Here is a 20193-nt window from a genome sequence, read left to right as displayed (position 1 = left end):
AGCAACCAGAATCACCCTTTTAAAGCATAAGTTATTACATGTTACTCTTATGCTCAAAACCTTGTAATGGCTTTCCGTTTCACTTAGGGTCAAAGCTGAGGTTATTATACAATGGCCTTCAGGGCCCTACATGATCTACACCACCTGCCCCGACTCATCTGACCCTGTTTCCTGCTACTTTTCTTCTCACTCGTTGTATTCCAGCTATACTGGCCTCCTTGTAGTTTCTTGAACAGGCCAAGTACACTTTGACCTTAGAAAGCTCTAAGGAAGTCTTCCTGCTGGACCTCCTTCCCCCAGACACTTAGTTGGCTCATGCACTTACCTTTTTAAAGCCTCTGTAAATGTCATCTGCTCCATGATTCCTGCCCTGATCACTCTATTTTATACTGTCTCCTTCCTTTCCCACCTGCTCTCCTTCTTTTTAAATGGCACTCCTTACCTTCTAATGCAGTATATAACATTTATTTTGTTGATTTAATTATTTCTTATGTCTTCCTCATTAGAAGCAAGGGTCCTTAAGGGCAAGCATCTTTGCTGTTCTCTTCACTGATGTATCCCAAGCACCTAGATCCATGCTTCTTTCATATAGTTGCTCAGTAAGTGTCTACTGATTGTTGAGTGAAAGGCCCGCTCTGGGCCTCACAGTTGGTGAAATGACTGACCTGGATTCTGAGCCTAGTTCTTCCATCATCAAAGCCCATAAAGTGTCTCCTTTACTAATATTGTAATGCAGACAACACAATACATTCTCAGTCTTTTAAAAAAATGGAACTCTGTGCTATTTTCCATTTGCTTTAATATTGCATTTTAACACATTCAATTAGGAAATTAAAAGAGATATTAATGTGAAAAAATATTTTGTGAGCTATAAAGGTGCCTATGATTGCTAGTCATCATTAATCTCACTTGAATTAATCATTTATTTACATAAATTTATTTTTAAGGAAAACTATACTCTCCCACTAATTGGGAAATAGATTCATTTGACATAAATTGAAGGTATAATAAATACACATTAAAATAATATATAGCTATTAGATTAAAAAATAGTTTATGTCCTGCCTGAAACATAGGGAAATACTCAGATGCTAGAACACACCCTAAATAAACCATGATGAAACATGTAGTGTTCTGCATATGAAATGGTAGTGACTATATGATTATTACTACTGTACTTTTTATGGCTTATAAAGAAGCCATGCATTCAAAACTTATTCCATCTGGCTGGTATAGGTGGTTATTTTGCATACTAAATTTTGTCTCCGAGAAACACTCATTCGTATAAGCGGAGACAAATATTAAGACTAAGTGTATCCTTTTTATATGATGATCATCCTTGAGAATACAGATTTCTTAAATGAAGTAAGTGATTATATGTGATGAGGTCAATCACCAATCAAGCCCTTCTGAACTGGAGTGAGTCCTCAGAGATTATCTAGCTATATTCACTAGAGGGGGATTTTTAAGCTGCTGTAACAAAGAGACCCCAAATGCAATGACTCATTTTTCCTTTGGAGTAAGTAGTTGGGTTCTGTCCAGGCTAGCAGTTGTCCAGACTAGCTGAACAGCTCTGGCATCCTCTTGGGTATCCCTACTGCCTGCATATTAGAGGCTGGGTGGATGTTAGGCTGAGTTTCCAGTTGGAAGGAAAGGAGAATAGAGAATATGTAGAAGGCACAACGGTTGTCTTAAGGGCTCCATCACTTCCACTCACATTCCATTGGTAGGAAGTTAGTCACATGGATGACCAATTGCTGGTCAGCTAGCTCTCCTACCTTGGAAGAAGGGAAGAACACATTTTGATGAACAGCCCACAATCTTAGCCACACTGGCCCCAACCCCTCCTTTCAAAGAGGAAGAAACAAAAGCCCACAGAGGGAAAATGATTCACCTATATCACTCAGCCAGCTGGGAAATTTCACTGTTATTCAGTTATTCATTCAACCAGCCCAGCACATATTTATTGAGTATCTAACTGCCAGGCATGGTTCTAGGCCCTGGACATAAAAGATAGACAAGGTTCTTGCATTTAAAGATTTTATGTTATAGTTGGAGGAGGAAGACAATAAACAAGTAAGAAGAGGAAAGAGAACCTAAGATTAGAAAGAAGGCGGACGAGAGAGTAGGAGGGAGAGACCAGGTGTCATTGGCACCAATCATGTAGGTTATAAAATAATGTCTAGGTCATTATTGTATGCCTGCCCCCCTGCCCCCACCCCCCCAGGTCTTCTGTTATAGTGTTCAATAGGTTATTGATGGGAAGGATCATCAATCCTTAAATGCTAGTTCACCAATGTCAGTTCATGGTGCAGGTAAAGTCCCACTAACCCTTTGTCCTATCAGTTTTCTACCCTTAGATACCAACCAAGATATTTGAATTGACTATAACTGTTAATGGAAACTGGCAGCTTTCTTTCAGGAACAGAATTTTGAATTCCTCCCAAATGAACAGTGCTAGCAAACAACTAGTGATTATTAGGTGCCTGATGTGACAAGATTTTGATGTCTTAATTTAGTTCCCAGTGGGAGGATACATGTCACACAAGCTGCCTAGTATCATGAAGGGAAAAATGAGCTCTATGTAGAGGCTGTAGGTGAGCGTTTGGGGAAGGGGAACTGCCCTGGCAGAAGAGAAGGGCCCTGCATAATATTCTGGACATTAAAGGAAAAGAGTTAAAGCAAAAGGAAATGCTTATAAAGTTAAAGAGGATTGGCCCCTTACTGCAGAGTATAAGCTCAAACTCTCTGAGTGGTTTAGAGAAGTAATATTTATAAAGAATTCCCTGAAAGGTATATCATCTGCTCCAACTTAAAAAATATCATTTAGAAATTAACTTTTAGGTTTACCTAGACAATAAAAGATTCAAACCATATTTTTCTGATCTGTGAACATTGTTTTTACTGCATTGTGCCCTTGGGTATTCTCCCAGGAACACTGTAAAAAAAAAAAAAAAAACAATAACAGCTTCTAGGCTCACATTATTCTATTTACTGCAGTGGTTTTGTTAAGGACATTCCTCCATGACATTAATCAATGCCCCCACAAAAACAATTCCTTTCAGGGCTTAGTGCCAAGGGAAGTTTTGCTTGTCCTGAAGATCTGACATGTTTTTTTCTTGTAAACATTGAGAATCATGTGACTAATTTCTTTTTTTTTTTTGTTTTGGCATCCAGGAAACTCAATACCAAATTCAAATTTCATTTAGTAACTGTGCAGAAACTTAAGTGATCTAATAATATAGTTATTCTATATAATACAGTTCTAATAATATAGTTCCTAACTCGTTGCTCTTAAAATTGATCTTTTCTAATTTATATTTTCTTTGGTCTAGATTATTATTTACACACACACACACACACACACACACTTCTTATATGGCATGAGAAAGGGAGTATGAATAAATGAAGAAGGAACTTAAGGCACCTTAAACTCTCAGTTGTTCACATCTTTCTGAGAGTGGCCAAGATGGTGGAGTAGAGGATCCTAAGGTTACCTCCTCTCAAGAGCACACCAAAATCACAACAATATGTAGAATAACCATTGTTAAAAAGATTGAAACCTACCAGAAAAGATCCTCTATAACTAAAGACATAAAGATGGAACAAATACGAGACTTGTAGGAGGAATGGACTTGTGATATAATCAAATCCCATAACCCCCATGGGCGCGTGACCCACAAACTGGAGAATAATTATATTACAAAGGTTCTCTCACAAGAGTGAGAGTTCTCAGCCCCACATCAGACCCCTCAGGCTGGGGGTCCAGCACTGGGAAGAAAAGCCCCCAGGGCTTTGAGAGCCTGTGGGGCTTGATTGAAGGAACTCCACAAGGTTGGGAGGAAAAGAGATTTCACTCTTAAAGGGTGCACACAAAGTCTCATGTACAATGGGACACAGAGCAAAAGAAGTAATTTGATAGGAGCCTGGGCCAAATCTACCTGGTGGTCTTGGGGGGTCTCCTGGGGAGGCAGGGGGCAGCTGTGTTTCATCCTGGGGACATAGACACTGGTGGCAGACATACTGGGGATGATTCATCTGTGTGAGCTCTTCTGGAGGCTGACATTTTGGCACCAAGACCTGGCCCCACCCAATAGCCTATAGGCTCCAACGCTGGGATGCCTCAGGCCAGAAAGCAAACTGGATGGGGACGCAGCCCCACCCTAAGCAGACAGGCTGCCTAAAGACTTCCTGTGCCCACAGCCACCTCTAGACATGCTCCTGTCCACCAGAGGGCCAGGACCCAGCCACACTTGCCAGTGGGCAGGCACCAGCTCCTCCTCACCAGGAAATCTGCACACACCTCCAGACCAGCCTCACCCACCAGGGGAAAGACAGCTAAAGCAAGAAAATTATAGTCCCACAGCTTTCAGATTGAGCCTGCGAACACAGGCCAGATACTTACCCTGGGGACAGGAGGGGAAAGCACTGCTGGGATGCGTAGGATGTCTTCTACAGAGGGCCGCTTCTCTGAGGTTGAGAAATGTAACTAGCCTTCCACATATATAAACATACAAATAGCAATGTAGACAAAATGAGGTGACAGAGGAATATGTTTCAGATGAAGGCATAATATAAAACCTTAGAAGAAGAACTAAGTGACGTGGAGACAGGAAACACACCCAGGAAAGAGTTCAGAGTCATGATCACAAAGGTAATCAAAGAACTCAGGAAGGGAATGGATGCACAGAGGAAGAAATCAGAAGTCTTGTACAAAGAATTGGAAAATATAAAGAACAACAAAACAATTAAAGAATACAACAACTGAAATGAAAAACATGCTGGAAGGAATCAATAGTAGACTAAATGAGGCAGGAGAACAGATCAGTGAGCTGGAAGACAGACTAGTGGAAATCACAGAAAAAAGAATAAAAAGAACTGAGGACAGCTTAAGAGCCCTCTGGGACAACATCAAGTGAGCTAATATTTGCATTATAGGGGTCCCAGAAAGAGAAGAGAGAGAGAAAGGGCCAGAGAAAATATTTGAAGAGATAATAGCTGAAAACTTCCCTAACCTGGGGGAAGGAAACAGTCACCCAAGTTCAGGAAGCTCAGAGAGTCCCATACAGGATTCACCCACAAAGGAATACACCATGACACATTGCAGTCAAAATGACAAAAATTAAAGATAGAGAATATTAAAAGTGACAAGGGAAAAGCAACAAATAACATACAAGGGAACTCACATAAGTCTATCACTGGTTTTTCAGCAGAAAGTCTGCAGTCCAGAAGAGAGTGGCGTGATATACCTAAAGTGATGAAAGGGAAAACCCTACAACCAAGGATACTCTACCCAGCAAGACTCTCGTTCAGATTTGATGGAGAAATCAAAAGCTTTCCAGATAAGAAAAAGCTAAAAGAATTCAGCACCACCAAACCAGCTTTACAACAGATGCTAAAGGAACTTCTCTAGGTGGAAAAGAAAAGGCCACAACTAGAAACAAGAAAAATACAAAATGGAAAAGCTCACTGGTAAAGGCGAACGTACAGTAAAGGTAGGAAATCATCTATGCACAAAGCTAGCAGGGAGGTTGTAAGGCAAAAGTAGTAAAATCATTTGTATCCATAATAAGCAGTAAAGGGATACACAAAACAATTAGGATGTAAAATATAATATCAAAAACAGTAATTGTGAGGCAAGGAGAGTACAAATGCAGCATATCTAAAATGCAAGTGAAATTGAGATCAACAACATAAACAAGCACATCTTTCCATATTTGCTTCCAGTTTTAGCCCTGCACACACTTATTTTCACATACTTAAATTCAAAGACTCATAGATGCAAGATTAGAATAGAGAAAAAGATTAGAAGGGATCTTCTAAAGGGAACATCTCTCTACTACATTTCTACTACTTTCCACCAGGTGTTTCTCCAGGTTGTGCTTAAGTACCTCCATTGCTGATGAACTTACTATCTACCAAGGTGATTTATTGCTGGAAAGTTCTGATCATGGGGCCATCTCACTTCACCTTCTGTCCTTTGACCTTACCTTGATGGTCCACACAATAAATGCTCATTCTCCATCCATAGCTAGTAGCATTTGAAGTAGGCTATTATATATCCCAGAGAATTTTTTTGGATCAGATCCTTCAAAAACTCTGCAGATGATAGGGTTGAGAGTCCCCGTTGGTTGTCCTGGTCACTTTCTTCCAATCACAAACTCTATTCTGCTTATTTCCTTTTTAAAGTAAGGCATACAGAACTAAACTTGAAACTGTCAGTGTGTCTTTGCCACCCGCGCCCCCCCCCCCAAATACCATAATGCTATATATTCACCCTGAGATCATATCAGCTTTTTGTGGAGTCAAATTATAGTATTGACTCACAGAGAACTTCATGCTAGCCAATTTCTTTACATCCTTTCCATACACGCCAATGTAAGCTACTTCTTCTCCAATCTGTTTTTGGGCAATTAGTCTTTTAAAATATAAGGGGAAGGTCTTATACTCCCCTCACTAATTTTCATCTAGGTATGTTTAAACCATACTTTAGAGCTTAGCAAAATTATTCTATGTTTTTGTTCCATGATCTAAGATATTTTTTCTTTTCTAGTTTTTTTTTTCCCACTCACACATTTGATGGTCTGAGCTACTATATCACTACTCGATGCCCACCTTTTATGATGGGCAAAGCCAAGAGCCTTGGTGCTTGTTCTTAGAGGACTTCTTCTAGGTATACACTGTTCTAATTTTTTTTAAAATCTTTATTGGGGAATAATTGCTTTACAGTATTGTGTCAGTTTCTGCTGTACAACAAAGTGAAAGAGCTACATGTATACACGTACCCCCATATCCCCTCCCTCTTGAGTCTCCCTCCCAACCTCCCTATCCCACCCTTTTAAGTCTTCACAAAGCATCAAGCTGGTCTGCCTGTGCTCTGTAGTAGCTTTCCACTAACCATCTATTTTACATTTGGTAGTGTGTATATGTCGATGTTACTCTCTAAGTCCCAGCTTTCCCTCCCTTCGGTGTCCTCAAGTCTGTTCTCTAAGTCTGCATCTCTATTGCATTCTGTCTGCACCGTTATTCATTATTATTAATCTTGATACTCGCATCGAGAATAAAATTTAGTACATCTATTGAGAACAAATTATGTGTCAGGCATTAAATTAAGAGCTTTTACATGCTTTTGAATTTATTCTTCACTGAATCTCTGAGACAGAAATGTTATATAGAACAAGGCCAAAACTCTCAAGCCTGACACACAGTTTGCTAAATTTGTGTGGAAGCTGGAAAAGATTTGTTCTAATATTGGTAATAATGAACTTAATATTTCATATTCAATGCGAGTTGAAACTAAAATAAAATTTATTGGGAATGTCAAAAATAGTGCCCACTCTTTGGGTTTGAGCCTTCAGACTTCAGGTTCAATTGGAAAGAAAAGAATAAAATTAAAGGTTATATAAATTGTCAGAAGTAAGTCTGAAAAGATGATTTCAAGAAGGCAAAATGTATTAGAGATTTTACATATTTTTTCATCTCTGAGAGCAGAATCCTCTCTATGACACATAAGTTAATTTCCCAACTCAGGCTTTTAAAAATTTTGAAGACAGAAATGCATTATCTCCATAAATAGGGGATTGCTTTTAACCAATCTAATGCTACTCAGCTAGTTTCTGCTCGAGCCAGAATTGGACATCAGCTCTTTTCTCTAACAATGAAGCCCTTATTTCTCCATCTTGTCTGGGAAGCTAATGTGATAGGCCTTTTAAAATGCCTTATTGATGTCCCAAGGCACTATGTCGTTCACTTTTTTCTTAGTTAACAGGAGGTCATACAGACAGACATTTCCAGAATCAGCTCAGTCTGTGCATTTCCCATTGTCTCTCTTTATGAAGTATTCCATCCAGTTAATCGACCACTGTTTGTTTAGCCAGTGCCCTATTGTTGGCCATTTGGGTTCTTTCCAGTTGCTAATTATTATAAATGGGCTTTGAAAACTGGTAAGCGCTAGGCAGATGCAAGGTTTGATCATCATTCTTTTGTTATCACACTCCCAGGATGCAGGCGTTTTCTGTTTTCCTGACCTTCTTCTTCCTAATGGCATTCTTATAAAAGCACCAAAGATCTGAAAACATATGCCTTATTAAATCATGGAGGGCTGAATTATTAATTTCTTTTTCTCTTCAAGGGTGACAGAATAGTCCAACAATTCTAGGTCTGCATCTGTAATCCTTCAGAGTAGCTAATCAAATGCCACATTTTTCCTTCCTATCTTTGTTTTGATTCACTTTCAAGTAAATTTATATCAGTTCTCCCAACTCCCAACCCATCTATAATTTTTCTGAAAGTAAGAAGCCAAGAAAAATATAGATTAAGTGAGTTAATGTTCTAAATAAAATGTCCAGAATATAAAAGTATACATATTAAACATAAGGTTTACTTTCAAAGATGTCTCATTATATAGGATACATATTTATTGTACAAAAGTTGGAAAATGTAAAGAAGTAGATGAAAGGGGGGTTAAAACCTCAGAACTTCATTTTCTCAGAGTCCCTGTTACTAATGTCTTGTTGTATCCCCTTTTAGTTTTCTCTTTCTCTGCAGAACTTTTTTTTCCCATAGATATTTTGAAAACTTTTAAAAGTTTAATTCATTTGAAAATACTTTTAGGTTGTGTGAAAGGTGGAAAGAGCACTGGCTAGTGTCTGGATTCCTCAGGTGGAATTATTTCTTATGACCAACCTGTCAAATCTTATTGTTACCCGGTGACTTTGGGTAAAAGTCCAGAAACATGTAATTCTTAATGTATGGTAGTTGCTTGCATCAGAATATCTTAGGAAGGTTCTTAAAAATGTATATTCTTGCATACCACACCAGAACAGAAGTGAGGACTACTGCCCTAACTTCTCTGGAGTCTTCTTTCTAAATCAGTTTGGAGTTTGGGCTGGGGTATCCAGGCTAGGAGCTCTTACCAGAGGACTCCCTGGATGGGGAGGGGAACCTCAGGGACCCAAGAATCCTGGGAACTTGTGTGAACAGGTCAGGTGCAGTGGGCATGGGCTAGGCAGCAAATGAGACCCAGAACTCTGCCTTTGCTCTGTGATGGCCCAGAGCCCTGGTGCCTACTGTTTAAATTGAGGAAGTAAAACATACCATGTCGTGATGGACAGTCTGTCATTAAGGAAGCTTTTGTCTTTTCACATGTGTGCATTTCTGTGATGAGAGTGTCTATAGCTTTAAACTTTTACAGGTTTACCCGAGAGATTCTTACCCAGTAAGATGTCTGAGCCTTCACTGATCTATGCTCTGTTCCAGAGATCGCTCTGTAATGGTCATTGATGGCTGGGAGAAGTATCATACTGTCCCCTATGATTGTCCACCTCCTGCCACCTTGGCCAGCAAAAGTGTGAGACTCTCTTCCTACTTTTTCGTTAGTTGTGTGGCCTCAGGCCAACCACACAGCTCCTTTAGCTTAATTTCCCTTTTGGAAAGCTTAATAGGAGCAGTGATATTTTATTTAACACCTACTATTTGTCAGGCACTGCTCTAAGCCATTTTAACTGATTATCTTCCTTTAATCTACTCAACAACCCTACAAAAGAGGCACTATTATTGTCCCTCTTCTATGAATGAGCAAAGAGGCACAGAGAGGTCACGTAACTTGTCCATGATCACACAGCTTAGATAATACAGTTGTGACTCAAAACCACATTGGCTGCCTCTACAGCCTATGCTAATAATACTGAGTACTATTAGTAATAATATTATTTCTAATAATAATACTGTTATTAATTAATAATACTAATTAATACTAACAGCACTAATACTATTATTACTAATAGTACAACCTGCAGCACAGGATTGAAATTGAAAGCATGCATTAGCTGGGTGATCCTAAGTAAGGGATTTACTTAACTTCTGGGAGCCTCTATTTTTTTATTTGTCTACCGGAGATAAGAAATAGCATCTGCTTCATAGGGCTGCTGAGAGGATTAAATGGACTGATGGTTGTAGAGCACTAGATTGCCACATAGTATTACTTGATAGATCCTTTTTATTGTGGCACCTATATATAGCATAAAATTTACCATTTTAACCACTTAAAAATGTATAGTTCAATGGGATAGTACTCAGCCATAGAAAGGAACGAAATTGAGTCATTTGTTGGGAGGTGGATGGACCTAGACTCTTTCATGCAGCATGAAGTAAATCAGAAAGAGAAAAACAAATACTGTGTGCTAACGTATACATATGGAATCTAGAAAAGTGGTACTGATGAACCTATTGGCAAGGCAGGAATAACGATGGAGACATAGAGAATGGGCTTGAGGACATGGGTGGTGGAAGGGGAGAGTGGGATGAATTGAGAGGAAGCATTGACATATATACACTACCAAATGTGAAACAGATGGCTAGTGGGAAGCTGCGGCATAACACAGGGAGATCAGCTCAGTGGTTTGTGACGACTAGAGGGGTGGGATGGGGAGGGTGGGAGGGAGGCTCAAGAAGGAGGGGACATGGGGAATATATGCATATAGATGATTCACTTTATTGTACAGCAGAAAATAACACTACATTGTAAAGCAATTATAATCCGATGAAGATATATTAAAAAGTAAATAAAATGTACAGTTCAGTGACATTAAGGACATTCACATTGTTGCACATTTACTGAACAGATCTTAAGTTTGTTCTTGTTTTCTCGACTGTGTAGAGCACTTAGCACAAAATCTGGCACACTGCAAAGCTGAATCACTTTCAGCTCTTTCCCTCCCCTCGCTCATGACCCTCTACTACTTCAGCCTTCGAAAACTCTATGATGCTGAGAGATATCAGTTAGTATTCTTTTGTGCAGTGTGAGAGGCAGGGACACCATAAGTGACCTTGGGCACATGACTTAACCTCTCTCTGCCTCAGTTTCTTTGCCTGCAAAGTGGGGATTGGAGCAGCTTCTACTAAATAGGGTTGTCGTAGCGCATATAGCAGTCATGAAGCTTCCAGAATAGCTCTAGCCCTGTTAAATGCTCAGCAAATGCTAGAGACAACCTGTGTTATTTTCTTGTTGCTGTTGTTCCTGGGAAGAGCACGCTTGCATGGGTGCAGGGGAACTGGAGGCTGGCTCCAGTTCGGGATAGCTCACAGCTTGCCCTTGTTCCCTTCCCGTCACCCTGGCAGTGAGCACTCAGGAGAAACAGAACAATGAGGAGGAGGAGTGAGGCCTTCAGGAGCCCACGGAGCTTTTTATTCCATAAAAAGCTTTGACTAGGCTGCCATAGTGGCCTCGGTATTTTTGTATCTCTTCAGCTTCTATTTCGAGTGCAGAGTTGGCGTGGGAATGTTTTCCTTATTTCAAGCCTTAAGTAGCTGTTGGGTAACAGCTGTTTTTAAAGATAATCTTTGAGGCGCTGAGATGCTGCGGAAAAAACAAATTCCTTGAATTCAAAAAAGTCTTCCCTGTTTTTTTCGCCCAATCTTATTTTTCTCCATGCCTTTACTCATGATGGCACTTTTAGAATTCTCGTGTCTGCCCGACTCCTGCTCTTCTTCTCCTGTCAAAATCGTCCTCCTTGGCTTGCTGCCACATCTCTCCTCAAGCTTTCTCTGGTTCCCTCAGCCAAAGTAAACCTCATTCTATGGGTCTGATGGTACACTTTGACTTGAGTGTTGGTTAGTTTTAAAGACATCTCTTCCCACCTTAATCCCAGGTTCTGGAAGACTCTAAAGCCTTGTTTGATTCCTGGCCACTTCCTCACTGTCAATAAGTAGAAAACTACAGTGAATCTTTGTCTTTGTCAGCTTAACATCCAAACACCCTGCTCGTTTGGGGGTGGGGATTCTAAATAGGTAGGCAGAAGGGTCCCACCTCTTGCCATAGAAGCCAGATGAAAGATGAAGAAATCTGTGTTCCTTGTCCTTTGATCGATAGAGCACAGGCAAGACCTTGGTTCATGTTAACATTGCTCATTCCTGCCCAAGGCTGATTCTTCAGCTTCCCTTTCAGCTTTGAAAGCTACTAGAGGCTCTCCAGAAAATTCTCTTTCTAAGTTGATTAATCCTGGTTGCTGTTATTTGCAACCAATAATTCTTACTAGGATAGTATCATGAGTGTAATGAGAACTTCAGAGATGTTTATAAGCTTCTGTGTGCTGAAATACCATATAATGGTGACCTGTTGTTTGTGCCTCCTGAGCATTCTGGTACCCCTTCTGGTACTAGCAGCCTGATTTCCCTTTTCCAAACCATCCATCTCCATTCTTAGTCCATGTGGTTCAAATGGAGTTGATGGCTGTCATGGCTGCAGGGTGGGCATGTCTGGCCAAAGCACTGCATCCCTTTGGCGATAGTGATTGGTTCAGGGATGAACATGTGACCTCATTCTGGTAATGAGATTCAGTCCCAGGACTTTTGCTGGAACTACTGAGAACGAGATGTTTCTTTTTGCAGGGTCTGCTAAGCTGGTAGCATCTAAGGCTGAAGTTTCTAGGGGCCACCATGAGGGTAGGTCAACCTGGGAGCTTGTGAGGGTAAGCCAATATGGAGGAAAGCAAAGCTGAGAGGTGAAGAGAAAGAAATTTCTGATGACATTCCTTGAGGACCCGAACTGGATTGTGCCTGAGTTGTAATAATAACATTAAATTCTATATACCAGGTGCTGGTGTAAGCATTTCACATGTATTATTTTCCTAGGGCTGCTGTAACAAAGTACTATAATCTGGGAAGTTTAAAACATATATTATTTTCCTAGGGCTGCCGTAACAAAGTACTGTAATCTGGGAAGTTCAAAACAATAGAAATGTATTGTCTCATAGTCCTGGAGGCTAGAAGTTCAGATTCAAGATGTTGGCAGGGCTGTGCTCCCTCTTATGGTCTGAATTGTGTCCCCTTCTACATGCTCTCAACTTGATATGTTGAAGTCCTACCCCCAATGTGACTGTGTTCGGAGATAGGGCCTATAAAGAAGTAATTAAGGTTAAATACAGTCATAGGGTTGGGCTCTAATTTGATAGGATTAGAGTCCTTTTAAGAAGAGACACCAGAGAGCTCTCTTTCTCTCCACCATGTGAGGACCCAGCGAGTCTGGGTCAACGGCAAGCCAGGAAAAGAGCTCTGACCAGTCATGGATCCTGCTGAATGCTGATCTGGAACTTCTAACCCCCAGAACGGGGAGAAAATACATTTTTAATGTTTAGCTGCCCAGTCTATTGTATTTTGTTATGGTAGCCCAAGTAAACTAATACACTCCCTCTGAGACCTATAAGGGAGAATCCTTCCTTGCCCTTTACAGCTGCTGGTAGCCCCAGTGTTCCTTGGCTTGCAGCTGCTGTACTTCAGTCTTGGCCTCCGTTATCACACAGCATCTCCCCTTGTGTCTGTGTGTCTGCATCTCTTCTCCCCTCCTTATAAGGATAGCAGTTATGTTGGATTAAAGGCTCACTCTACTCCAGTATGACCTTGTCTTTAATAACATTTGCAAAGATCTAATTTCAGAAAAGGTCACACTCTAAGGTATTGATAGTTAGGACATCAACATGTTTTTAGAGACACCATTCAACATGTAACCCATGTATTGACTTAATTCCCACAAAATATCTATGAAGTGGGTATGATCAGCACACCCTCACACCAAAGAGGGAAGTAAGGCCCAGAGAAGCTAAGTAACATGCTCAAAGTCCTACAGTGAGTAAGGATTTGGGCATGGATCTGAACTCAGATGATGTTGTGACAAAGCCTGCAAGGTTAGCCACCGCCCAAACCTGCCTGGGTTTGGCTCAGGGATAGGATGCAATCAATTCTTTAATTTGCTTAGCTAGTTTGAGTTGGGTTTCTGTCCCTTTTAACGATCCCCTCCTTCTGCCGTTGGCCTCATTCTTTTCTGTGACTGACAGCTCAGCCTCAGGACTTCATTCAGACCTGCCCCTTGAGGTCTACCCTAGGCTCCAGAATTACCTTTTCCTCTTTCTTTCCCTTCCTTCCTCCTAATCAATACTCTTTTGTGCATCAGATGCTAGCTCTCAGCTGGGCTAGGAGGAAGCCAAGGGAGTAAATCGATACAGAGTGAGGTGTGTTTTATAGATTGTAATTTTCCTGCAGGCTTTTAGCTTTTAGAAGTAGGTTATTAACCCATTGACTATCTGTCTGTCAGAAGTGCAGATATTGAGGGAAGGATATGGAGTTCTTCAGGTCAAATGGAGGAGAACTTTAGGGGCATTCCTGTAACAATTCCAAACAGGTGACATGTGTGGGAGTTGAAAGTCTGCGTCCTCCTTTTGGGGTATATTTATTGATTTCTTCTGGAGAGTAGGGATGTTAATGTAGCTTGAGTCTTGTACTTATGAAGATTGCTGCTTTAATTGATTCAAGATCTTATCTTTTTCAAGGAAAATCTCTTCCCCCTGGAATTCCCTTTGCTGTGTATCAACCTTTTAAACCTTACCTATAATTCAAACATGATTCAAATGCTTTATACATAGAGGATTCTTAGCGAACTCTTTTTCAGAATAAACCTCTCCTCAACTAACATCTATCATTACAGTTGATCAGTACTTTTTTTTTTTATACCAGGGTTAGATGTTTTTCCATTTTTCTCCTGAAAACTCAGCTTCTGGAGTCAAGGGGTGAGTCTGAATCTTACCCCTTCTTAATTTCTTAATCTTCTTAACTGAAGGTGGTCTGATACATTGATTTAGGGCCTCAGCTTTAGAGTCAGAGGCACTTGAATCACAATTTTCACTGTAATATTTATTTATCCTAGTGCCTTAGGAAGATGAACTAACCCGATATTTTCAGTCTTAGTGTGGCCATTATACCATTTGCAGAGCTGCTGTAAGGATTAAATGATGTACTGATTGTAAAGCTCTTAATTCAAATTTAACATATCATAAAGTTCAACCAATTTTTTTTATCTTTTCACTCATCTTTCAACAGAAGGGAGTGCCTTGCTTGCAGTTTAGTGCTCAGCAAATATGTGAATTTTATTAGTTTGCGTACAAAATTTCCAGGCCAATCAGAACACTAAATTTCTAGGTAACTGTGTCCTGAAAGAGATGTTATACCAAGTTCAGTTTCCAAGAATGGGCCTTTATTTCCCAGTGGCCCTGTGAGTTGAGATAAGGCATAGTTTTCTTAGTGGACTTAATACTTACAGCAGAACTGACAATGGCCATTTTGGTTTATCTAAAACCCCTTTGCTCTCTGGAATTGCTAATTACAACTTGAAATTTAGGAACTTCTTTACTTGCTTCTCTACTTATAGGGTAGCAGCTTCTTTTCTGTCCTGTTTGTTTCACTAAATTAGAGATGAGTGAGAAGTCGCAGGAGGAGCACTGGGAAAACTTATTTCATGGGATTATGAATAATTTACATGAAGTCAGGAAGAATGTGAATCTGGGCAAGACTCTTCCAAACAGGGATGGAGTGTTTCCCATCTGGGCTTGGGTAGGTCTCCATCTTGAAAGCACAGGAGTCCTGAAATGAGACTGGCTTTGACATGCACTAGCTGCCAATTTTGTAATATGGGAGAAATTACTAAGCCTCCTGGAAATCAGTTTCCTTTTTCATTCATTCATTTATTCATTTAAGCTCTTATTGTGCACCAGACATCTCTCTAGGCTTCAGAGAGATGATAATAAAGGAAACAAATAAGAGTTCCCATCTTCGTCAAGCTCACAGTTTAATATTAAACAACTGAAATATATAGAAGTTATATGAGCACAGGGAGTAGGAAATGTGTGTGTGGGAGGGTGAATTTTAGATAAGGTGTTTAGGCAAGACTCATGAGAAGTCAACATTTGAGTAAATATTTGGAGGAAGTGAGGGAGTGAGGATGGGAGAAGATGATTCCAGGCACAGGGAATACAGCCAGGGCAAGGCTTCAGAGACAGAGATAAGTTTGTCATATTAGAGAAGCAGCAAGGAAGCCCGCATGGCTGAAGTAGAGTGAGGCAGGGGGAGAGTAGTGGGTGCTAGCATTAGAGAGGTGATGGGTCAGCCTTGCAGAGCCCTGGAGCACATGGTAAAGAGCTTGGAAGGGTTTTAGGCAGAGGGAGACAATATCTGACATGCTCTAACGTGATCTTCTGGATCCTGTGTGGGGAATAGCTTGTAGGACACACACAGAAATAGGGAGACCAGTCAGGAGGCTGTTTTGGGGGAAAGATGATGGTAGCTTGGCTTAGACCAGGGTCATAGCAGTGGAAATGGAATATATCCAGCAATAGAATTCTGGATATATCTTGAAGATACAGACAAAAGAAGAGGCTGTATCTCAGAGGATTTCCTGACAGATTGGATGTGGAAAAAGGTAGGAATTAAGGATGACTCCTTAAATGGTATGGGAAATACTGTGGGGTGAGCAGGTTTTAGAGGGGATATCTGGGATTTGTAATAGATGCATTCAATTTGAGATATTTGCTAGTAGAGATATAGAGTGGGTTGTTGGGTATAAGACTAAAGGGGAGGAGTTCTGGCTAGATATATGAATTTGGAAGTTATAGGCATCTAAATCAGGGCTTTAGATTTCAGCCCTGACTGTATATAGATAAAAATAGAGGTTCAAAGACAGAGGCCTAGGACTCGCCTTCGATTAGAGGTCTGGGGCATATGGAAGGAGCAGCGAAGCAGGCTGAGTAATGGCAGCTAGAGGGCTCAGAGGAAAACCAGGCAAGTGTAAAGTTCTAGAGGCCAAGTGGGAAAATGTTTGAGGGATAAAACTGTCATCAACTGTCTTAGGTGCTAAAGAAAGATGAAGTAAGATCAGGATTGAAGACTGACTGTTGGAATTAGCTATGTAGAGGTTATTGGTGACCTTGAGAAAGACAGTTTTGACAAAATCCTCATTGCAGTGGGTTTATGAGAGAATGGGAGGAGAAAATTTAGCCACTGTGAGTTTAGACAATTCTTCAATGAGTTTTGCTGTAAAGAGAAGAAAAGGAATGAAAAGGAAAGGATTTTTGGGGGGTTGTTATACTCATATTGGGAGAGAGCATTTCATATCTGTGTGCCAATGGGAATGATCCAATAGAAAGGGGGAAGCTGAAGATGCAAGAATAGAAGGGAAGATTGGACGAGCAATGTCCTTGACTAGGCAAAAGGAGATGGGATTTGGTATAGAAATACAGGGGTTGGTCTTACATAGGAACATGAATGTGACAGGGATGATAGAAGTATAGGGGCCCAGAGTCAAGCACGTGGGTAGATGTGGTGAAGGGAGGTTGTGGAACTTCTTTTTAATTTTCTATGTGAAATGATCAAATTCATTAGCTGTGAGTAAGGATGGAGTAGCAGTGCTAGAGGCTTAAGAAGAGAAGAGAGGGGATGAAATAGTTGTCCAAGAGAGTAGATGGGCTAAGGAAATATAGTATGGTTGCCAGACAGCAACTGGGGCTTTAAGAATAATGAGAGGATAAAGTGAGATCAGCCAGCAAAGGAGCATGTCTTTCTATTGGCTGAAGGGATACCACTGCAGAGAAGCCAGTGAGCTGGAGAGAAGAACCAGGTTTCAGTTAGAGCACGAAGGTGAAAAGGAATATTATTGAAGAGCTGGAGGATACAGGGGAGTTTGCTGATGAGAGATTCTGAGTCCCAGAGTCATAGTGAAATGATTTCAGAAGCAAAGGGTGGAGGATGAGTTCGGAAAATGTGATAGAGCCATACAGGCATTAGAATTAGCGGACCTGGGCTTCATGGGGTATCTGACATGAGCAAGGACAAAGACCACAGTAAAATTATCTTAGAGGTCCTAAGGCATAGTTTGAGAGAGAAGCTGAGTGTTGAAAGGAAGGAAAAATGATAAAATCGGGTCTTTCAGGCTTGACATCCAGTATTTTCTTGGAACCTAGCAGGTTAGGATAGGAATGGATTTGAGTAATAGCCACTCTGCTGTACTCAGAGTTGTGGCTTCTTCCTGGTTAATAAGACTTTGTTCCTTTCTTTCTTTTTTCTTTTTTTTTTTTTCTGTGTTGGGCTCCTCTTTCCTTTTAAAAGTTTATAGATTCTCAGCAGCTATTCTGAAAAGAGGCTGTGGTCAGGAGTTCTACCTGTTTCCCAGATGTACTTGATCCCAGTTTAGATTCAAGATGAAATCACAGCTACTATTGAGTTAAATCCTGGTACATGCCACAGTCTCCTTATCTCCTTTGTCATGTTTCTTTTGCCAATCTCTCCACTATTTACTTATATTGAGACAACAAATGATTTTCTTCTATTGAGGTGTGCAGTCATTAGGAGGAGAGGAGACAAATGTTGCTGCCATGTTCTGAGTGTCAGGCTCTCTAGTTTTGCAAATCACAGTGCCATGGTGAGGAACCCTTATGTTTAAACACCAAGGAAGACAGAAGAGCCCAAGAGAATCTTCATTGAATGGGCTTTGGTGCAAGATTTGGATTTAAAACCCTGCTCACTACCTCCTGACTGCATAAACTTAGGCAAATTATTAAAACTTTTAAGCCTTTAAATTTTTTTATCTTGATTAAAGGTGTGCAATTTTAAGTTGTTGAATAACAAATAGACCTGTAGTTTATGACACTTAATTTACATAATTCTCAGCAGCATTAAATAATGTTGACTCCTTCAAACCCTTTCTTTCCTTGGCTTCTGTTGCTGAACATTTTCTTGGTTTTCTTCCTACCTTTAGAATATTCCTTTTCTAATTTCTTTTGCTGACTTATCCTCCACTACCCAATAATTATGTTGGAATTCCTTAGGGCTTAGTCTAAAGTCACTCAAAAAAAAACAAAACAAAAACTCATTCTGTATCTTCGCCCTACGTGTTCTTATTCACGCCTTCTATATGCCGATGACTATTAAATACATATGCATAACAGGGACCTCTCGCTGAACTCTACAAACATGTATCTGCAAAGTATCTCTACTTGGATATCCCAAAGATGTTTTAGCCTCAACTTAGCCACAAAGAAATTCGTGTATTATCTTCCCCCCAAATTGGGGGACTTCTTCCAGTGCTTCCAGTGTCAGCAACTGGCTCTTCCAAAAACCTGCAAGACACTCTTGATTCTTCCTTTTTCCTTACCCTCCATACCAAATCCATCCTTTAGCCCTGTCAATTCAATTTACCAAACAAATCTCAAAATCCTTTACTTTGTGCTCTTTCCACAATTGCCATCCCAAGCCATCATCATCTCCAGCTTGGACCACTGTTATCATTGCAAAACAATTTGCCAGTATGCATCCTATCTTTTCCTTCACATCTCTTCTCCACATAAATAGAAAGAATCATCTTGTCAAAACCTCATGTGAATATGTTATCCCGCTCTTTCTCATGTTCCTGACAAGTCAACCTTAATACAATGAAAATCTTTGGTGGCTTCTTATTGATTCTCACCACGGCCCATAAGGTGCGACCCCTGCCTGCTCAGCCCTCTTCAAGCCAGCTTCATCTTACATGACTCTTTCTCTCTACCCCAATGTGTTAGCCACACTCGTCTTTTATTTTCTGGCCTGCACCATGCCCTTTTCCATTATAGGCACTTACCACACACCGATTCTTCTCTTTAGAGAGCTTTCCCACACCCATTTGTTAGCTTTCACATTCCACATCTCAACTCGAGTTTTGCTTTATTTGCTGATCGTCTCTAGATTAGACATCCCTAGACCAATAAATCTCAGACCGCTTCACTTTGTGCTATTTCCAGTTTTACAATCTTTTGCCACTGTGTGATTTTATAGCACTTAGAATAATTCACAACTAATATTTTTGGTGAATATTTCATTATTGCCTATTACCCCACTAGGCTGTGTACTACACAGGCACAAATACCACGTCTTTTTTGTTGTTGATGAACTTTTTTCTTGATCTGGGCTTGGATCAGTGATTGTGTCAAAATAAACACTCAGTAATACCTATTGAATACATGAATAATAGCTTCTGTTTATTGAAAACTTAGTATGTGATAAGCACTTTATAAACCTTTATCCCTCTTGGCATCCATACAGTGTAAATATTTTTATTACATCCCATTTTGCAAATATGGAAATAAAGTGAGAATAGTTACTAGACTTGTCCAAGTCCCCTCTAGCTTGCTAGAGTATAGATCCATTTGTCTGCAGCTCTGTTATCTAATACCCACATGATGTTGCCTGTCATGTCCTTCTACAGTTAAAAATGCTTTGTCCTTTGGACTTCCTAGGTGGTGCGGTGGTTAAAAATCTGCCTGCCAATGCAGGGGACATGGATTCAATCCTGCCCCAGGAAGATACCACATGCTGCGGAGCAACTAAGCCCATGAGACACAA

Source organism: Hippopotamus amphibius, chromosome 3 (genome assembly GCF_030028045.1).
Source record: "Hippopotamus amphibius kiboko isolate mHipAmp2 chromosome 3, mHipAmp2.hap2, whole genome shotgun sequence".
Taxonomy (NCBI): Eukaryota; Metazoa; Chordata; class Mammalia; order Artiodactyla; family Hippopotamidae; genus Hippopotamus; species Hippopotamus amphibius.
Note: the sequence above shows the minus strand (reverse complement) of the source record.